At 44.9% G+C, this 23,089-nt stretch overlaps 1 long non-coding RNA gene across 1 annotated transcript; it reads left to right on the plus strand.

The window, feature by feature from the left end:
- Positions 1-1,644: 1,644 nt before the first annotated feature.
- On the plus strand, positions 1,645-13,248 carry LOC119492259. The gene is made up of 3 exons (XR_005207749.1): positions 1,645-1,780; positions 8,472-8,476; positions 13,239-13,248. It is a non-coding gene; the product is annotated as an uncharacterized LOC119492259 (long non-coding RNA).
- Positions 13,249-23,089: the final 9,841 nt, after the last annotated feature.

Here is a 23,089-nt window from a genome sequence, read left to right on the forward strand (position 1 = left end):
GAGAACAGCTGGCTGTGGGCTGTCATGCTGCTGCTGCTGCCGAGATGGACAACAGTGGCTTTCTCCCATTCAATCCCATAAGCTCCCTCCGTAAGCTCCCTGGTTCCCTCGGGTGGCTGGACTGGAGTTAAAGCAGTAAGACCCAGGCAGTTAAAGTTTACAGTGTCGTAAAGAGGTCTCACGCGGGCCAGCTCTCTAAAGATAACGCTAAACACACAGTGATTACAGTGTACGGTCAGTGGGTTGGAACTTGGAACTGCACATGGACACAAAGATGATTTGCAGATTGTAGCCTACATGCTACATGTATGAGCATTTTGAGACTGTGACAAAGTGTGGGTGAGTCCGCATGTATCTAATGCATTACTAACATAACACCACTTAACATGTGCTGACTGAGCTTGATTGTATAAGCATGCATGTTATGATCGTATACGTTTCCCCCCCCCCACATTATCATTATGCCTCGTACCCAGAGAACATTTGATTGTAATGATGCCTGTGACTAACACTGCAGAAATGTAAAATAAGCTTAACACAGGACCACATGAGGCTTCTGTGGCTTCACATCCCCTAGTTTCCACTTTGCAGCTCCCCAGTGAGGCCTTGTGTGTGACTGCATGAGAGAAGGAGAGAGAGAGAGAGCAAGAGAGAGTGATTGTGTTTTAGAGCCAGTGAGCACATAGGGCCATTTTTAACCACAGTCACAAGACGCCAGTATAGGGTTAGAACAGAGATGAGCTCCTGCTCTCAGAATAGTCCCTCGGAGGCCATGAGGCCCCCGCCACTGACCCTGGCCTGCATTCCAGTTGGCAGACACACAGTTGTTGGGTCAGACATGGTTCCTGGGCCGGCGAGGGACAAGATGACATGGAGAGGTGGGGGGGAGAGAGTGATGCAATATGGCCCATTTTACCGCCGACAACTGCGCTCCCTCTGGCACGCCCCTATAAGGGGAAAAAGGTGTTATACAGAAGTGTGTTATTTCTCGGTTTCCTACCGTCTTTCACTGTATCCAAGTAAGCGTTTCTGCCTCAGTCTGCCCATAGTATCATCATGGTTCCCTAAACTACACATCCCTGCTTTTTTCATGCAGCGACCTCCTACCTCCTTACGCCCAACCCCCTCGAAGCTTGACCATAAAAATATCCCACTGTTGCTTACATGATGCATGCTTGGAATAGCTTCCATTGGGAATATAAAGACCTAAATACAGCAGGACAATTTCGAGTGGAGGACGGAGAGGTTGGGGGAAGGTGAAGGGGTACAGTGACAGTACAGAAAAGGTATTTCAGCCAACCTTACACAGCTGACTGTATTGTATTATGTCAGGGAATAGGACCCGGTGTGCAAACGAGCCGATGCTGCCCTTGGCATTGAATGGATGATCTCAGTCAGATTAGAAAGAGTGCCAGAGAATGAGAGAAAAAGAAGGGAGACTCTGGAAGTCACCTCAGTCTAAAGCTGGGAACACTCCAAGCCCACATCAAAGAACTAGCAGCTGCGTCGCCTCACGTCTCCTTTGTTTTGGCCAAAAAGTTGCACTCGAACACACTGCAAAGACTACAGCTGACGGCCAACTACATTCTGCGTTATGAAATAACCTTCCACACCAGCAGGCGGCGGTAGTCTGTATTCGTCATTCAAAAAGGAAAACCGGAAGATCGAGGACGGCGGATATACAAGTCGTTGTTATGATACGTACATGAAACAAAGCGGCGTCTGCCGACCATTTTCACACCGCTCTCACTCACCTCTTAGCTTCAGTTCCAGATGGCCAGTATTTTCAGATATTGCATTTATTTAATGTTGAATGTCTGATCTGTTTCATTAACATTGTGCTTCATATTCATGCAGTTACAAACAGTTACACCTGCAAGCAGTCCAGTCCAACCACATTGCTCTTCTGTCGGCCAGATGGAAGTCAGAGGCTTGCTTCGGGGTGTTGTGTTGTGGCAGCGATTGTTGCTTTCTCCACCCACAGTTTTCCAGCCAGTCTGGCAATTTCAACCATCGACACTTCAGTCACAAGCCAGCTTCTCTGACCTCTGGGCTACCGCCGCCTCCCCCCTGAGCACAAGTGTTACAGACACTCGGTTTGAAGACTAGCTGTGTGTATATGGAGATTGAGCACTGATCTGTGTCTCCCCAGTGGGAATGAGTATATGGAGTGGTATGGAAGAGTTGTATGGACTCTGTCTTTTATTTTCAACACCCTACTCCCAGGTGGTGACAGCCCAGTGCTAAGTGCGGTAATAGCCAATTGATTTTGTTCTCTTTTTTTGTTGGTGGCTAGACATAAATCAAAGTGTCTGTCAGGACCTCGATGTAGTTGGGAGGGGTTGTGTGTGCGTGTGTGTGTGTGTGTGTGTGTGCGTGTGTGTGTGTGTGCGTGTGCGTGTGTGTGTGTGTGTGTGTGTGTGTGTGTAATGGGGGTAGAAGGGGTTCTGTTTGGACTGGGAGAGTGTCAACAATTAATCCAGCCTCTGATCTGCAGGCCACCGCTTTCCTGACCCTCAGTCACAATCCAATTGGGACAGCAGCTTCACCAACGGGCTAAAATCAACACAGAGAATCCTCCTGCTAGTTCCACTGGATTTTTACAGCTTCATCTTATGTTACCGCTTTATGCTATTTGATTTAAAACCTCAATATATAGAAACATCTTTATATTCAGCCTTTGCTGAACATTTAGTTCAGTACAATCTAATGGACTTTTTTAAAGCATGTTTTTGCTTTTTGTAGAATGGGCTTTAAATATGTAAAATCTTGCATTTATTTTGTTGGAAAAATATTTTCTAAGAAGCTCCAAATCCCCCAGTCTCCCCTCCTTCAAGAATCCAAGACACGGGGAGAGAGAGGTGGAATCATAGAGAACACAGATGTGAGCAACACTGGAACCATGTTAATCCTTTTAATTCAATTATGGTAAATAGGGACAGCGCTTCCTTCTAAACAAAACCCAGTATGCAGGGGTTCAGCAGGCAGTGGCAGGGGAGCCTCTGATGTAGGCAGGCGACCCAGTGGGAGGCCTGGTGGTCTCCTGGGATACCTCCCAGCTCCCGAGCCCCCTACTGGGGCTCTCCCCCCGAAGGCTTTTCTTGGCCCAGCACTAGCCTGCGGAATAGGGTGGCAGGGCTGGACAATATGCCTGAGACAATGGGCTTTGAACCACACACATAGTGTGCCTATGTGGCCAGCTGTGGCCATTCCTATACAGACCTAGTAGGGAGGTGGAGGGAGAGGGAGAGGAAGAGGAAGAGGAGAGGGTTGGATGGCGTGTAATGTGTCAGGATTGAGTATTAAATGGGGATCTGCCAAAGTGCTTTGGGGCCTAGCAAGCTCATTCCTCCCGAAATGGTTCTGTGCTGCAGTAACCTGCTAACCCGGACCAGACTGACACCAGCACCTCCTCCACTATATGAAAGAGAGTGTCTGTTCCCCGGGATGAACACAGGACAGAGAGGGGGAGCAGAGCGGGCCGAGAAAGGGAGTATGTTTTTGAAACAGTTAGACAATCTGTTTGGATTAGGCCCACTGCCGAAGAGACATGGAAATGATGGGCAGCCGGGACGAGGGGAGGAGAGGAAGAGGAGGGAGGGGAGGAGGAGAGGAGAGGAGAGAGGGAGGGAGACAGATGGAGAGGAAAAGTGGTGGTGGAGGGGTTGAGTAGAGGCAACGGGGGGGAGGTGAGGAGAGTAGAGGGGTCGGAGACTGGAATCTCAGGATCTAAGGCTCTTTTGGCTTGATGGTTCCCAGATGTTGTAGCTGCCCCCCCCCCCTCCCTCACCTCTCCTTCCCCTCAGTGTTGCTCCGCTGTGGTGAATACACAGGAGCCCAGTTAGCCATGCGGGACAGATGGGTCAGTGGCTGTGTGGAGATGGGCCTCCTGTGGACCAGGGGAAATGGGAGGCGAGAGGCATCCTCTCCTCCCAAACAGCCACAGACCAGAGGGGGCAGACCTGGCTATGTTTTCTTATCCTCTTTCTACCCCAGGCAATCTCAGATGGCGAGGGATGTGCGTGCGACTGATGTGTGCATTGTGTGTCTTTGAATGTATGCATATACCTGTATCAACATATTTTTTGTGCAACGGCCACAAACTTCTGCTTGGAGTGCGTGAATAATAGTAATAATCCTGGTAGAAACATGCATAATTGTCTGTCGTTGTCTGTAGTGTGTTTTTCCACCGAACGCTGCGGCGTCTACATTGCAGACTGCAGAACGCAGGTGCCTGGTCGCGCTGTAGCCAGCGCTGAAATCCTGGCGCTGCTAGATTTACAGCCTCTGGCTGCAGCCGGCCATGTTTCAGGATGACGGCGTGTTCTCGTCCACCTCTCTGCTAAAACGCTTACACTCCTCGGCCCTGCTCCGCGCCGCCTCTTACCGCCTCCGTCCTCCTCCTCAGCAGCAGAAAGTGTTGTGGTTGTATATTAGCAAGTTGTTGACTGGCCACTGAAGCACACATTTGTCAACATATTAGAAGGTGTCAACACTTGAACAACAGCCCATCAGCCCACCCACCGTAGTTCACTGCCACTTGCATCCTTCCACCTTTATTAGCTTCAGAATTACAGGAAGCGTGCCATTACCACCATTAGTATAGGTGATAGTTACTGTTTGTGGTTAACTTTTAATGAGTTTGTTTTCAATTAGCTCATATATAATCATTTAAAAACTAATCACATTTTACTGTTCACGATTTAAGAGTTAGTAGTTTTGGGAGGAAAACATCTGCTGGCACATGGATACATGTAACAGTATAGTTTTCCTTACATCTGCTCAGCTCAGAGGTGTGCTGTGTGGTGAGCTGCATTCACCCAAATGTTCTTATCCCAACTTTGTGAGCCAAAGCCGGGTGGCTCAGAGACAGTAAGCCCTCTAGTTAGAGAGGGCTTGAAAAGGCTGCTGTATCACTTAATTGTGAATTGATGTTCAAGTGTTCACACATATGTTCGTTTCTAGACTGAGGAGTTCCTGTATCCTTCTGGGCGCTTTTAAACCCAGAGCCACACGAAGGGAATATTTCACAGAAGCCCTCACTTAATTTGCGGTCATGGTTGCCAGATATGGAGAGAGACATTCTATCTCCCCTGAGAGGGGTGGATATCCTCCTCTGGATGTGGTGGGGGAGGGTATTTTTGGAGCATCTCATGGCTATTACAGGAGACCTGGGAATGGGAATATGCTTGTGTGTGTGTGTGTGATGCGAAGGAGGGGAAGATTTGGGGGAGCCGCCGTGATCAGGATTCCACAGCTGGCCCATGTCACTCCTTGACCCTTTCCTCCCCCCCGCGTATCCCCCACAAAATAAAAAGTCTAGACTGCGCTCTGCGTCTCGCCACTTCACAGAGACGGACAAAAAGGCATATGGAGAAGATAGGCAAGATAAACGAAGCCGTAACTTTCTCTTTTCCCGTAAGGACTCAGTTCAAGAGACTGCTCCTCATGGCAAGACACGGTGTCTATTAAGCCCATTAATAAATAAAGAAAGGCAATAGCGCCACCAAAGAAATAGATATCACACTATTACTTATTTACCCGCCCTTCTGAATTATTTATTGTTTATTCCAAATGATCTTTTTTTTTTGAGTGTACACTTTCAGCTTGGGTATCCCATGTGAGCGCAACCAGCGACGGATGATTTGGACAGCCAAGTTCAACTTGGATGAGTTTGTGAGGGGGGAAATGCGTGGCTGCCGGTGCAAAACTACTGCAGGGGGTTGGGGAAAAGATCCTTGATGATCGTGTTACTGACATCAAAGAATGAGTACACCAAAGTCAACAGCCAAGCAGTATTAAACACCCACTAAAAGACAGACACAAACTCTCTCTCTTCCTCTCCCGCTCACACTCATTTACTCTCCACGTCTTCCTCGCTCTGTTCCTGAAACACTCGGGGTCCGCGGAGAGAGATAAATTATGGGCCTAGTGGCTTTTTGAAGTCTGCTCGGCATCAACACCAATAAACGCCAACCATGGCCCGCCTCCCCGCTCCTAAATTAAGTACTTATTACCCCCGGTGTGACTTGGCCATGTGGACCATAGCAACACTGCGCCGGGGCAGGGCTGAAGGCCTGGGGTCGGCAATGAAGAGAGGCAGTGGGAACAAGCGGAGCATATGTCCTCTAATGAAATAAAGACCTCGGGTATATCCAAGCTGAATGATTTACGCTGATGCATAGTGACCTCTGAGAGTCAAAGCTTGTGTGTGACTTCTTCACTACCTGGCACACTAATCATTCAGCCCTTCTGTTGTGTTTGTTTGTAGAGGATTTATAATTTCCATACCTCTCAGCTGCGGCACACACTTCAAATAATCACTAAAATATTCCCATCACGCTGATGGTTGAAACCACACAAAAGGCCTTCAGTTAGTCGGATATTGTAAGACAATGCTTCTATTTGAGGTCTGTCTGGGTCAGTTATGCAAGATTGGTTTCTGCAGAGCTATAAACCAATAACAGTAGCTGGCACTTTTATCAAATTAAATGCCACAGTATCAAGTGCAGAAAAAAATTCGGCAGCTTAAAACAAAAGGATGGAGGAGTGCCAAAGCACACTGGAGAGAGGAGAGTGAAGTTGAGGGAGAGCAGGCAGCTCATTCTCTCGGAGCACCCTTTAAAGTAGTGCCAAGGCCCTTTCTGGTGCCATTGCTCTGCATCTGCCTCCAGGGAGAGATGAGGTGCTGAGCCCACGCCTCCTCTCCTCTCCTCTCCTCTCTGCTCCTCTCCTCTAGTCTCCTCTCCTCCCATCTCCTCTAGTCTCCTCCCATCTCCTCTTCTCTTCTCTCCTCTCCTCTCCTCTCCTCTCCTCTCCTCTCCTCTTCTCTCGTTGCCTGACACACGCCTGTCTGGCCGCTGCAGCAGGGAGATTGTATAATCCGAGTGCGTAAAACAGTCTTTTACGGCATTGTAAAGATTTACTATTGGAGTAAATAACAGTGGGAGAACAGGGCTTTTAAACGGAACCCAATCAATATGTCAGAGGAGGCTGCAGTAGAGGACAGGGCTGTGTCTGACGCCACACACAGGTGGACGGGGCACATCAGTGAACAGTACAGCTAGAGATACCAGGACATCTCAACATCTTACCTCAACAGAAAACGGCCAAACAAAACCTCAACCTGATCAATAATTCTGCATTTTGGATGGCAAACTGCTACACAACCTGCTACACAAGATCGGACAGAGTGGAAGTTAAACAAGACACTGTGGGTCGGGAACTTGTCATAAGTTCTCCAATAAGATCTCCAACTTGTGTGGCGTAATATATAACATTGTCAAAGATGAATAATATCCATGCACACTAACACATGCTGGTATAAATTCAACACTTAGCTCCCCTCACACGGACGCACGCGCGCATGCACTGGTGTGCAGAGAAATGCAGACATGCAATAAATTTCAAGCCCTGTGAAAGCAGAGTTGGCTAACACACACACACACACACACACACACACACACACACACACACACACAGCCCCTATAGACACACACATTCACACGGAGACACCCCGGCCTCATGAGCAATAAATCGCACAGCCCATCTAACAAGTTCATTTCCGGAGGCCAGAGAGGATGGGTCCTCTGACTTTGGAGTCAGCAGCCTTGTGAGGATCAATGGCAAGAGACGGAGAGCGAGGGGCAAGGAATCGAGCTGAGATACAAAAATCAATCAGCAATTTAATCGCTTTGGGAGGGGAAGACAGAAAAAAAAGAGGGCAGGGGAGAATTCCACCGCTTTTTTACTTAAAAAAGCAACACTTTGATTTAACCCTTTGACATATAGTATACATCTCTCAGTTTTATTGAAGCTTTCCTCTATGACAGGAGAGGCTCCAATGGGAGCAGATCTATTTTCAGACTCATGATCACACAACTGCTGTTTCTCTCTACAGTCTCAGATGAGACGCGGTTAATGTGTCAGGAATAGAGCAAGGCGTAAATGAGAGATTTCCATTGTAGAGCTTTTGCTTTTAACTACGTGCACGCTTTTGTCAAAGCTTGCACACAGTCGTTATGTGCAATCTGAGAGCGTCAGCAACTGCACTGAAAGATGCAGATAAATACGTTCTTTCTAGCTGGAGCTGTGAGGTCAGGGGTGAGCTCTTAGGGAGGAGTTGTGGGGCATTTTACTGTTGATGGAGAAAGTGCATGATGGAGGAAAATTTCTGTGGAGGAAGTGGTTGATTTGGGGCTGGGTGTTGAGGAGGAACTCCTTTAGGTCAATGTCCGAGGCTCGGAATTGACACTATTGAACGAGCAAGCTTTAGACTAATAAAATGACTGACAGCCTCTGGCTGTAGAATCGAAGATATGGATTTTCTGAGGAGGAAAAAAGCAAGCTGGAAAAAGGGAAACGTAGAACCACTCTTCAAATCAGCTTGGCTTGAGGAAGAGACTTAATAGGAAGGGGGTGAGTTAATTGAAAAATGTTGCAGTCTTTCTGTGAATGCCTGGGTGTTTGAGTGTCAGTATATTTTGCAATTGTGCCCCTGTGTGTGTCCATGTATTGTTTTCATTTAATTAATATAATGATTAATATACATTATATTGTGTATATGTCTTAAATTAGCAAGTTTAGGTTCTTTGTATATAAAGATGCCACAAGAACCGATACTTTGATACCAAGTCGATGCCAAAATTCTGAAAACGTGACGATACTCGTTTTACAGTACTGCGGGTACCGCCAGGGTTTGAGACTAACGGTGTCCCATCGTCCCGGAACGATAGCAAATGTGTTATGGATGTAACCTATTTTTTCCCTAATAATGCTAAATTGCGAACAACAAGTCCGTGTTGAATTTGGCAGGACGAGAGCTAGTTAACGTTAGCTGTTACAGTTAACGTTAACTAGCTCTCGTCCTGCCGATTTCAACACGGGAAGTGCCATTGATTTACATTATGATGCGTTCAGGCTCTATTCAGTAAGTATTGTGTGGAGGTGAATTCTAACGTTATCGTGATGTGTTCAAATGTAATCTTGTAAAATGTAGTTTTTGATGAGAAACCTGAATAAACACAGTTGTATGAAGGACATGATTTCACAGCAATATAAAATAGATAACAGAGAGGGAATTGTGACTTGTTTAACTTCCTAACAAACACCAGTATGCAAGCGGTAATAATGGAGTGTATGTTGAAGTACATGGGATTTATTGTTTTACTTTTGTTTTTTTCCCCGTGGTATCGAATTGGTATCGAGAATCGTGGAATTTCACTGGTAAATTTCTTCTTCCTATTAAGTCAGTGGTTGTGTGCCCAATTGACTGTTGGTGTATGTGCAAGAGTGTACTCGTGTGTGCCCACACGCACATATATATATTTGTGTGTGTGTGTGCGTGTGTGTTAGATTGGTGGGGCGTAACAGGCTGATTCCTCCAGAACTCAGGCATTGCTGAAACTTAGCAACAGGAGCCAGGGGCCTCCCTCCCCAGAGAGGCTGGCTGCCGAGACACATTCATTACCAGCCCAGAATCTTGGGCTGGATTAAAAATTCATGCTGTTTACAACAACAAAAGGCCCCCCGTTAAAGAATATGAGCCCTTCTGAACAATGGCTCCACCAAACCGTGAGCAGATCGCTGACATCTCAAAGGAGACCAGCGGTTGTGTACGAGTGTGTGTGTTTGAATTTGTGTGCCGCTAACAGCCAGTGTTGTGCTTTCCCAGTGTATGCACACACCCTCATAGGCAATGGTGATATAAATAATGATACTGTTTACTGCAGCAGGGAGTGAAAACAGCTTAAGGGCACTTGAATAAGGACACGATTCCCTCAAAGTCTCGTGCCTTGTCATGCTGTTTACACCCATAATAAAGGAGCATGTATTCTCAATGTGCTGCACATGTGTCTGGAGGTGCCAGTGCGCGCTTTTCCTTGGAATGAGCTGGATTTTGTGCCGAGTGTGTGACCCTGCCTCGGCTCATTGACAAACGCCTCTGTGCTGTGCTGCTGTCGGCTGATTTGTTGGCAAAAGGGCCGCGCTTATGAGCTCTATTCAGTGTTAATTAGCACACTCCACAGCGATCATTATATCAGGTTCCTGTGGTGACGTCTGATTGCATTGTCCCTGTGGGGGGGGGGGTGAAGCTTCACCGATGGGGGGGAGCACCACACACATACAGTACACACACGCGCACAAATTTCTCTCGGAAGACCACACACGCAAGCGCATGCATAAGGAGGCACAAAAATCCCGCACAGGCATATAAAAACATACCGTATCGCATGAGTGCACTCAAAAATACAATGTCAAGATGCACTGATGTGAAATACACACGGATATAAAAGGGGAAAAGCGCAGGGGTGCATAGCCAGGCGCTCACATGAACAGCTACCCCCCCATTCCATTAATGCCACGCTGAACAGGTGCAAGGTCAAACCGCCGCGCCAATAATAGACGCTCCTCATCATTCTCAGAAATAGTTCTCTCATAGCCACTAAATGTTTCAGAAAGGTTGTGTGCTGTTAGTATTACCGTGACGTGGATGAGGTGAGAGGCCGTGTGTGCACAGGTCAGGGAGATCTCCTCTGTGTGTGTGCCCAGCCCTGACCTTTGACCTGCTTTCTCCATCGGAGACTAGAGAGCAGCAGAGGGGCTGACAGCACATTGTTGCACTACCTTGGCCTGCTTCTGCTTGAATGTAGGTTGTGTTAGAAAACAAGTTAACATGCTAAAATAGGCTACCGTAGCAGCGCGTAGTCAGGGCATTGCTTTTTTGACAAAAACTGTGGCCTTCAAATGCCACCCTTTAAAAAGGTTAGTCACCACAACTCTCTGTTGGGACTGGACTTCATAGAATTGATAACAAGGTGTTATTTCATCAGAACACTGTGTCCTAACACTATTCCTGAGGGGGCTCATGAGCCCAGTGATATTGCATGGTGAGGAGGATCAGGGGTGATTGTCTCCCCCCCAACCCACCGTCGGTCGCGTCATGTGCAGGGCACCTGTTTTTCTCTGTGGGCTGCTCTCCAGGGGGCCCGGTTCAGGTTTCAGCATGATTTTCCAGAGTTCAAAAACTGCCATCTCCCAGCCCTGGCATCCCACTGCAACACTGACTGAGTGACAGGACGCTACCTTTGACTGTCATGTGCTCTACAGCACTGAGCCTTTCTCATCATGGGGCTGTCATCAGGGTAGCACATCTACTGGAATAGCGGTCCGCTTGGTATGAGTATGTGTGTGTGTGTGTGTGTGTGTGTGTGTGTGTGTGTGTGTGTGTGCGTGTGTGTGTGTGATTGAGTTTATGTGTGTGGAGCACACAAGCATTCATTATGTTTGTTGTTTTGTTTTTTTATTATATGTGCAGGTGGTATAAGCAGCATAAGCTTATTTACAGCTTTTTACAGTTCAGCTGGTGGTATGCTACACTTCATGAGTTTAGATTCTTGCTACAGTAATGGACAGTGACATGGCAGTGATTCAAGTTCTAGGTCATTTATACATTTGGATTAAAAAGTTTGCACTCCAAACTTCAAAAACTCCTTAAACTTTACAAACGATGATTCTGTGTGTGATAAGGATAAAGTATAGCGTTATTTAGTGACCTCAGGTGGGCTTTGAGATAATATTTGAAGAAAATACACTAAAGATACTATTAGAATAGAGTGCTGCAAGGATGATATATTTTTTTTTGAAGGTAGCATCACCCTGGTTCCCTCGACAAAAAGCCAATGGGATTTTCCCATCGGGTTTTTGATTATTGCAGAAAATAAGCTCTGTGGCAAACACACGTTTATGATACTTACAAAGTTTGTTCAGCAAGATAATCTTCACAAATGAACACTTTTATGATTTTTAAAGTGTGAATGTATTCAGCAGAAATAAAAAGCTAACGTTAAGCTATAAATGAACTACACCACGCTCGCATGACTTCACGTCATCACCACTAAGCTAAAGGCGGACTAATTTGGCGTGATGATGTTTTGTAGTCTCATTTGAAGTGTTAAATGCTAACTCATTTTTTAGGACTCATTCATGCAGCAATGTATTTAGTGACTTCAGATAGGCTTTGAGATAATATTTAGGGAAAATCTTAAAAAAACAGGATCTAAATGCAAGAATAGTAATAAAATAGACTAAAGTTAGCATTAGAATAACCCAAGTTTTTTGTATAATGTAAACATTATTCAATATTTCCAATCCGTATTTCCATCTTTCATACAATTATCTATGCATGCCACTTTGCCCAGTAATCATAAACTTAAACATAACAAATCAGATATCTGTGATCAAAGATCAGGATTGCCTTGGGACGCACTGCCTCATGAAAGTGTACTGCAGCCATGAAAAGGCAATTGTTTTAAATGACCTCATCTGAACATGTGAATTCATGTTGCTTACAAGGAATGAGTCTCTGTTAAACATGGGCCTCGGGCAAAAGCAAAGAATTCATTCAAGTTCTTGAAATTTACTACATTCAGGGACTTAATTGAAGCCCTGGGTTGGTGTTACAGTAAATGAGACAAAATAGTGTAATAGCACAAATTAATTTTACAAAGTAATGTGTGTTTGTGTTAATCCAATTCATGGTTGAAGATCGGCCCGCAGAAAACGTTTAGTTAAGCTCGTCGTGTTGGGACCCATCGCGTGGATGTGGTTCCCCTCTCATCAGATGTAAAACTAAAGGTTCCCTTAGCGGCACCTACGGCGCCCTGACTGCTCATCCTCATTCAGTCTTCAAGAGGCACAGGAGAGGCCACTTGATAGCAGCGACTGAATAAAACCAGAGGAATACGATCCCGATGCTAAGCAGGTAAATGCAAAAGAATGAGCTGGCCTCTTTGTCGCCGAGGAAAGAGCAAGTGGCTTTTGTGTTTGTGAATGAAGCCGAGATCATTCTATGAATACTCTCCTCGCTCGCCTCTCTGCGGGATTGAAATGCCAACTATCGCTCCGTTGCACCCCTCGTTGCTCTCAGCCCTTTTTTCGCTCCCTAAATGCGAGGCCCCTAACTTACACAACTTGAAAGAGAGACAGAGAGAGACAACACACAATTTTACACTCGCGTGCACACAAACAAATAAGGCGATATTGATTGGAGCCACGGCTGCATTCACACTGATGCTCCTCTCAATAGATCAGTCATGCTCTTGCAGCTTGCCCTGCTGCAGCCCTGCAGTTTAACACTGCTAGCCTCCTCGTAAGGACACATTCAATCCACCTGACACCTAAATAGCCCCACTAACTGCACATACATTGCACACTGTGCTCCTTAGAGCATGAACAAGCTCTGAAAATCTAAATGTGATTGTTTACCTAAATGATGGCAATTCCAGTTCTAATATTACAATAACAAAACTCTATTGATCTCTGTAGGGACATTGCTTCTTCGCTTGCTGGGTTAAAGCATGGACAGATGTGGCCTAAACAGTAAATACTGATGAAAGTTTATCAAAGTGAAAGATAGAAGACACCTAATTAAATTGGAAGAATGTCCCTTTGTGTATGTCCACGTTGCTTTAGACACGTTAACACATCTTCTGATCACTTCGCTGTTTATTTACAAGTGGTGTTATTCAGTTTTTCGGAGATGTGTTTGTGTTGTCACATTGAGGGCACATGAAATAAACTCTCCCTCAGAGCTCAAGCCTCGCTAGTCACACTTACTTGTGATCCAAGAGACACATTTTCAGTCACAAAGTGTGGGAGTGGGAGTTTGCAACAGTCCTGATTCACACCGCCACCAACCCACAGATTGGCTGACGCCTCTGAGGGAGTGCGAGCTGAATCATCAACGTGACTCTTTCTGCTGCAAAAAAAGGCCATGAGCATCCTTCCTCTGCCTGGTCCTGAGGGTGGAGTTGCTTGATTTGGAGAATGTCAACCAGAAATGCCGTTTCACGCACACACACACATGCACACACTCGTACCCCTCGTTTCACGCTTTCACAAATCTGGACTGATATGCTCGCACGCTTCCGAGAGAGACAGATGCATGCGTGTAAACATGTGCATGATGCAAGCAGGAAAAAAGTGATATGCAATTTGTGTTTGACCTTTTGCAGATCAAATTCCCCACAGCGCCGCTGTTGTCTGTGCATCTTGAGATAATGTCGACTGTTTCTTCCGCACATAGAACTGTACGACGTATCTAATCTCTAATCCTTGTAATATTTCTTCTCTTCTTAGCTTCACCCTCCCACCTGTGCAGTTCCCATAGAAGTTGTCTGCGTCTGTTGGCTGCGTCTGTTGGCTGCGTCTGTTGGCTGCGTGGCTCGTCTGCGGATTAATGACTCATTAAGGAGGCTCGCGAAAGGCTGTTTTACACGCTCATACATACATACATACACACAGACATAAAGTTCTGTGTAGTAGCCTGGTGGAGATTTCTTTCGCATGTGTACATATACACAAAACTCAAACTCAAACACGTGATTAAGAATTTGAAAATGACATTATGCTCACACATAATGTGGGAATAAACACAGAATACACACCATCACAGATAGAGGTGGCATCACCAGAGGTCCCACGATACGGAATTATCACGATACTTCAGTCACAATACGATCTTATTGCGATATGCTGAGTATTGTGATAAGATATATTGCGATTAATTACCTTTTTTCAACTGCAGAACAATGCACTTTGTCAACATCTGTTTTATAAAATAAGATTTCAAACAGTTTTCACTCTGTTCATTTCAGCTTTTTCATTCATATATCTTGAGTTCAGAGGTCAAGGGACCCCGTTGAAAATGGCCATGCCTGTTTTTCCTCGCCAAAATTAAGCGCAACTTTGATACCAGTATCTTCACTCTAGCTTTAATACTGAGTCCGCTACAACCTCTGAAAGACATAATAGCGACCGGGCCTGCCGTCAGATTGTTAAGAGGTTAATAGTTTATATAAATAAAAAATCAAGACTTGATGCCCGTGTATTGATACAAAATTGCCAAACAAAATATAGTGATACTATGCTGTATCGATTTTTTCCCTCTCCCCTAATCACAGATAACTTCATAGACTCTATAGTATATACAATCTAGAACAAATATTCTACAATGACGGAGTGGTGAAGCCAGTGCAAAACTGCCTTAAGCTGCAGTGCCTCTGATGGCTTATATGCTGATGCTGACTCCAAAATATCCATCTCAAATACAAAATTATTTTCCCGCACAATAAAAGTGTCTTGGTGGTGATTTTCAGAATAATTGTTCCATTAAGGACATTTTAGGGCTTAAAGAGAATTATGTTTTTGGCGCGTGTTTGCTTGATTGACGGGCTCAGCTGTGGTGTCTGCCACTGATTCCTCCCACCTCTGCTCCACCAAGCCTTCCTCCTCTCCTAACCAAGTTTGGATTTTGTGGCTGTTGCGTGGCTCCACCAAGATGACGGGGGCCGAGCAGTAAACCGAAATCAAAGCTTGAAAACATCCCGTCAGGAACCTTTGAGTGATGGCACAGATGATACACGCGTGTCTGTGATCTGTGCCCGCAGTTATGCCAAAGCAGCCACTAGTAAGACAGTAGCGCTGCTATCTGGTCTACAGGATTTGGATTCCTTTTAAAGCAGGAAGTGAGCCTAATGATTTAATATTCTGAGGTTATGCAGTAAATCACATCAATCACCACTTGGGTCTCTCCTCTTCATCAGCTGACAAAATGATTTAGGGTGGAGAATAACGATGTAATTGGATGACCACAAAGTACTGTATGTTAGACCAGAAGATATCGGGTGTTGCTGTGATACATATTAAAAGCCTTACAGTGCAGCAGAAAATTATTTTGACAAATAATTGTCTCCGTCTTTTTTTTTTCCTGTCGTTATACACAGATTTAAACATCCCTAATGTTCAACAAAACATTTATTTTCCTGAAAGCAAGCCACTCCTCTTTCTTGGAGCGCAAACACAAGAATGCACACATTGTCTTCTAGCACCTACACACACACACACACACACACACACACACAACACCTGCACTGTAACACTAAGGTGTTTACAGGAAACACCATCCCAGTCGCTCCTGTGTTTTCCTGTTAAGGCCCCGCGGGGATAGAGGCCACCTCACTATCGAGTAGCCCTGTATGTGTCTGCTCATGTAGGACATGCCCCGTACATGCACGCACAGCCAGCATCTCACGCCTGAGTGAGTCTGCTGGTGGGCCCTGGGCCGGGGAGGGCTGTCGAGTGCAGCCTGTACGGACAGGAAAGAGTTAAAATGCCACATTCCTGAGTTTAAACGCTGTAACTAATATTGGGAGTTTATTAGTGGAGGAGTTTGAGGCTGAGCGCAGCGGAGGTGTTTGCATCTGGAGGAGTCGGTGTCAGCCTCCCTCTCTGACAAAAGCACACACACAAGTGTTCAGACACACACATGCACTTTTGCACGTTTAAAAAAAAAAAATGCATGGATACAATAACAGACACACCTGCATGCGCTCTCTTGTTACTACTCACCTGTGCTTCTCACTCTGTTTTTATCCCTTGGGTTAGTGGTTACATATCATTACTTTCATGCATAATCGGCGGTTTCGGTGATATGTAACAGAAACCTGTCGGTATCCTATTTACTTTGGCTTAATTGTATTTTGTAGGGAGTTACTTATTTATTATGGTGTATCCTGTGTCTGTAGGGGAAATACAGAACTCATTTTTTTTTATTTTTAATCTGAATATATCAGTGTTTATTTTGAATATGAAAAATCAAAGTGGGAATTAGTTTATACTGTTAAATAAAACTGAAATTAACTAAAAGACTGAAATTAAAAACTGAAAATGATGAGCCTTGTATAAACACCACAAAAACACAAGAATGAAATCTTGAGCAGAATGAGTCGAGTGATATACTGAGCCGAGAGGGAATCTAAATCTAAAAATAATAGTTTAAGCATATGTTCAAGTGACAATCCCTTCTGCTTGCAGTCTTTGTGCTTAAGGCAAAACACATCATCGAGCTGAAAATAGGGATGCACCAAGTACTTACATTTGGGTACTTGCGACACCTGATATGACTTAATTACTAGTACTTAATAATACCATAACAGTTCTAACAATGACTTTGAAAACATGTTTTATTTTCATCAGGTGTTCCTCCCTTCCTGGCTGTAACAAATTAAATATACAACATGATGCTGTTGCTGACATTTTAACATCAACAAACAACTTTGTGTTTTCCTGATGCAGAGCGTAGTTTGCAGTAGGGATGTTAATACTTAACTTTTTGAATATTAAAAATAGAAAACAGCTGAGCAAAACTTAAGTTGTCACTTAAAGGAGAACAGCTGGTCCACCTTAAGTGCACCTGAGCTGGAGTTGTTGCTAACTTCGGGGCTAAACCCTTTCACTTTAATAAGCAGGTGGCAAACAAGATACAGGAACTTGGCTTAGGTCTCGAGGAGTTGTAGCATTTATTCACCGACAAATAAACTGTACACGCACTGCACTGCTGCATTCACAGCTATAGAGTTACAGCTTACGTCATATTAATCGTCAGACACATGCTCTCCCTCACGGTCAAACTAGGCACCGCTGATCAAATATGATTTAATACTCTGTTACTGTAATGCCTATTTCTCGCGTAAAACATCTTGTATTGTACTGTTTAGCTGTAAAATGAGAAAGTTTGCTCCGGCTGATGGGCGGTGCTTAGTATTTCCTCAACTGATCTCAACATGGCTGAGACTTTCTCATTTTACAGCTAAACAGTACACTACAAGATGTTTCTGAAAACATTTGAGGCATGAAATAGGCATTACAGTAACAGAATATTAATTCATATTTGATCAGCGCTGCCTAGTTAGACCGTTTGATCAGAGTTTGCGAGTGATTGACAGCTGCTCAGAGACGGCAGGCTCCAGCTCGACTTTGATTGGTTGTTTTCCTCCGGTCTGTGAAATCTTGCAGCTGCCGTTAGGAGCACCGGAGGACACAGAGGCACATGATTTTTTTTCAGATTACCTGTCTCATGCACTACTGTCAGAATATAGTGACGTTTTATAAAAATAACTTTTTTAAAATCATGTTTACTCCATTTCTACCTACTGCTGCTTTAAGGTGATGTTGCTGTAAAGTGGTATTGGGTGTGTTGTATTGGAGTAGTTTTATGATTACGAGTACATGAGCACAGTATCGGACCCGATACTTGATACTGGTATTGGTATCGGTTCATCCCTAGCTAAAAACAAATTGATACTGAGCTTCTCTTACAAATAAGCAAATTTCCCAAATATTGGAATATTTCTTTAATGGTGGTTGGAATGGTGCTTTTATATTGTTAAAATGATCCTGTAACACAACAGTTCCCACCCTTGTACTGCCCGTTCAGATTGGTGTCATGATGGTAAGCTGCACATGTTTTTCTCTTGCGACTCCGAGGCTTCTCCATAAATATCCCGCTCTTGCTTGTGGTGTCTGAAATTGCTATTTGCATAGCTCTTAACATAGTGTTGCTTTAGTGTGAGCCGTGCCTTGAATGGCAGACGGGAAGAGGAGCAGGGTTAACAAGTGCATGGCAACAGCCCACAGTGCACAGCTTGTCACTCACAGAAAGGGAACCCCAGATTGTTCAGTAGCCTATGAAATGTCAAGATGATGTGGAATGTGACTTTCGCGTTTTAGGAGCTCTGAAGGCCACAAGTTTTGCATCTTTTCCCCTCTTTCCCCTGCCTGGTACATTCCTCTCCTGGTGTGGTGGAGGTGGGGAGTTGTTGCACACACACACGCAAACACACACGCACACACTGGGTTGTATCTGGATTTCATCACCACTGAACAATCCTGCTCCCAGTTAACTCACACAGAGAGAGGTAAGTGAGGCAAGAGCTCTTTTAAAGTGAGAGCTGTCGCAATCAGTGTTTGAATACTGATCTTGAAAGGGAATGACAAGGGGTTGTGGTACATCAAAAACCACCAGGACCCTTTAAAAGGAGAGCTAAAGTCACTGGTTTATCTCTCGGTCATTACTCAGCTGTTTTGTGCTTGATGGTGATTTGTATGTACAGGTCATGTAGCTACTTGGATCATCCAGCATCTGGTCACCAGGAGTAATCGTGTTTTGTGCTATTCTCTAGAATCTACTACACCTTTTGATTCACTTTTTTCCTCAATTGTAACATTTGGTAATTAAATACAGATACAGTGAATGCTAATTGGACTGGGAAAACACTGCCAAAAGCTGTTGTTGCTGTCCAACAGCGCAGCAGGCTGATTTGAAGCGACTCAAATTTTCACCCGAAAAACAAACAGGTTTTCAGTCAGTCGTCTGATTCTGGGGGCTATTTCAACGGAAAACAAAGGGATAATAACGGAAAGACAAAAATATTGACAAATATCCCCCGCAATGTATGATTGTGGAGCCACATTCGTTTATTGCCTCAGCCCCCCTCCCCTCATCCCCACCTCAATCCCCCCACATTACAGCCATTTACCTAATTGGATAAAACGACTCCTGGATGTAAGCCAAAGGGGGTTTTATAGTCCGTGTTTGCGATTCGGATGTTTGATTATAAGCTCTCTTTGATAATTACTCCCAGTTTGCTACCAGCCAGCCGGGCCCACTCTCTTTATCGCTTCCTCGCCGTGCTGTGAGCAGCAGTTGTGTGTGCCCAAAATCAGCCACCGGGCTGTAAAAGGTACCACAGCATGCCTTCTGGGCCCAACATCATAGGCGTGTTTCGTGCCCAGTTTACCGAGGCTAATTATCCCTAATTCGAGGTAATGGCGTGATCAAGTGTGCGCTATTATCACAGATCCCCACTCACCCGCCTCTTTCAAACTGCTAGTCCTTCAAAGGTTAGCATTCCCTAGCTTTGTTGCGCTTCTGCTGATTGGTCTCCTGTTTCCACTTCCTCCACGCTAACACATTCCGTCCTTTATCCCCCATCTGTTCCCTTTAGCTTGGACCGCTCTGCACAAGCATGCATCTGAAACACAGTTAATGCATCAAGGATTCATGATTGTAAGTGAGAGAGATAGCTAGCCTCACCTGCGCCGGCCCTGAGGGGGTCCTTGAAGCTGATGTGGTTATCAGTGCGCTGAGAGGGAAGGAGACATAATCCATTCTGTGGCACATGGGGGTCTTTCATCGACCTTCCATGCTCTGAAAGAGTCTTTTCCTGCAGGTCTCACCCAGGGCTGCGATATGGCCGGTCCTTACCATCCCTCCAGCCCTGCTGATATGGCCCAGCTCTATTAGAGCTTGTCTGCATGCTTGAGCTCATGTCAGTTATGGAGCCTCTCTACCCAGGGGGCATTAGTTGGCAACTCTGGAAGGTAAAGACCCCAAGGACATGCTGAAAAGTTGGAAATAATATAACTTATAACAGTTATTTCCTACTTATACTTGGTTCAAACTATAAACTTTTCTTCTGCACTTTTGCTTCGCACAGACTGAACGGTTAGGTTGTGTTAACTGTTTTGTCGTGTGAGGCTGTATATATTGTTCGTTTTCGGATTGAAACTATGGATCTGTGTACAATTTTGCTAATTTTTTTAATTAGAAAATAACGCTTGTTAGAGTTGTTTTGACGCAAAAATAAGGGTCGACCCAAGATTTTAATTAAACCTGTATCTTTTAAGCTTCCCCCCCCCCCCCCCCCCTCATCCCTCTTTAAAATCTTGTCTAAGATGAATTCACATTGAACGCTCTTTCTGTACTTCACTTTCTGTCACACTTGCATGCATGCGTGCATACACACACACACGTAAACAAACACAAACACACACACACACACACACACACACACATGCATGCAGCACCAGTGATTACCATTGTTCTAATCCTTTTTATTTTATTTCCCTCCCCATCGTTGGCTGCTCTTTGGCAGCCTGCATGCAAATGTGGTGGGTAATGAGCAGAAAAAGGCATTGAGAAAGAGGGGGTAGGAGAGAGAAAGATAGAGAGAGACAATTTCTATGCCTCTGAACAATCAAAAGAGCAGCACACCCCCATTCTTTGTACTTTCCTTTGGCGTGTGTGTGTGTGTGTGTGTGTGTGTGTGTGTGGTGTGTTGGTGGGTGGGAAGGAAGGGAGGGAGGGTGGGGGGGGCTGTTGCTGTCATGTGTCTGACAGATATTGAAGATAATTGTCCGCTTTCTTCGTCTTGCCTGTGTAATTCCACTGCTGCTGCAGCTTGAACAACACTCACCTGGGCAGAAGAGGAGGGTAAGGTGGATGCGAGAGGGAGTTGCAGAGAGTGGGGGGGTTGTGGTGTGTTTGGTATAAGAGGAAGAGGAGTACACTCTAGTTACTGCCGTTAATGAAATCTATTTTATACTCAGAGTGGATTCATTTGGGTTTTGTCTTGCATGTTGAAGGTGTTCTGCTGCACACGATGCTGCTTGCATGATGGAGGAGGAGACAGTCTGTACTAACGGACTGTATATAAGGTGTCCTTAGAAAGTTTGCCCAGCCCTATGGGTCCCTCAGTGAGCGAAAAAGTCCCCAAGGTGCACATGGCAAAGTCATGGAGACCCAAGTTGCAGAACAGGTGTCTCGTTCGGTGGAATACATTTGAATGACAAAAACCCAGGAGAGGATTATTCAGGCATCTCCAACCCTGGATGGAGGGCATCTACTATTAATGAGATGGAGGGATTCAGATTTCCAGACCAGCTCCTGGCTACGCATGGGAGCTCTGCACTGTTAAAATGTTGACTCTGGGGGACAAAGGGATTCAGGTGGGTTCGTGTCCTGTAAGTTCCTCAGCGTTAGTTACGATGAACTGCTCGTGCCGAACACTCTCCAGGCACTGGAACGGTTTGCCTTTTATTCATCAACATCTACTACTGTATGAAGGGCAGCTAGACTAATCTGTCTTTAAGAAAAGGCTTTAAATAGCATCACTTGTGAGTCTTGTTTTGACGATATCAGCAATGTAGATGACAGATTGAAATGGGGGAAAACTACACAGAAAAGATTCACAAATGAGTATTACTAGTGTTTTAATTTGCTGGATTAAACTAGTGACACGTGCACACCATAGACTGTATATAAAGATAGATGACAGCTCCCCAAACATGAAGCCAAAACATCTTGATCGCCCCCTGGTGGCTGGCTGCAATGTAGGTCATAAATCACGCCTCCTCCATGTTAGCTGATGGGACAAGGGCCAAACTAAAAAGTCAAATACATTTTTCCCGAAGATAGTTTGTCATTTCAGGTAGTTCTCATCATGCTGCTGGATGTTCAAGTGTTCATTTTTCTGATAAGTTTGATTTTAATTAGTTATTTGATGCTATAAAAAGGGGATGAGACGTCATGATTGACAGCTGTGATTGACAGCTGCTCTGAGTGAAGTAGTTGCGGAGCCGGAGGCTCGGGAAATGTACGAGAGAGGAGGTGTAACTTTACATTTATGATCAAATTGACACATGTTCTATTACGACTTGTGACGGTTATGGAAAGTTAGTTATTATAGTCAGTTGTGTCTTTCAAGGCAAACGGCTACCATGGTGCTAATGTAGCAGCTAGGTGTCTCATGCTACTGCGCAGACTCTGGCTCTAAATGACGTCAAAATCTTAAGATGTCAGCTCCAGGATATTTTGGCTTCACTTTTGTACTGTGGGAGGAAGTGGAGACACGTCGTCCAACTTTACATACAATCGATGGTGCCCTCTCATTCATGTGCACATTTTAAACACAAAAGTCGAAAGGACCCTCAAGCAAGCACAAATCAAACGTGGACTTTGCAAAAATAGTACGACCCAATGATTTCCAGCTCTGGAATGTATTTAACATTCTCTGCCTTGATTAAAGATACCTATCACCATCTTGGTCATCTTGATAAAGTAAACCTTCAACGGCTGCAACAGCCGATTGAAACAAGCTGAAAATTATTGTTGGTACCAAATGGAGGAAAAAAAGAAGAAGAAGAAAGAAACAGAACTTGAACTCAGCCCCTGCATCTGTTGTTTTTTCCTAAGTTCTAGGAAAGCTGGGGAATGGGAAGAAGGCCCGACTGTAGCCTTCGCTTCTCCTCCTCCTCCTCCTCCTCCTCCTCCTCCTCCTCCTCCTCCTTTCAGTCCAGACTTCTTCAGTGCTTCCACTGACCCCTCCTCTTTTAGGCAATGCTGAAAACACTGCAATATGCAGCCAAATCAAACAATGGTGGGTCCCATTGCTTAGCAGTGTCTAGA

Source organism: Sebastes umbrosus, chromosome 8 (assembly GCF_015220745.1).
Source record: "Sebastes umbrosus isolate fSebUmb1 chromosome 8, fSebUmb1.pri, whole genome shotgun sequence".
Classification (NCBI taxonomy): Eukaryota; Metazoa; Chordata; class Actinopteri; order Perciformes; family Sebastidae; genus Sebastes; species Sebastes umbrosus.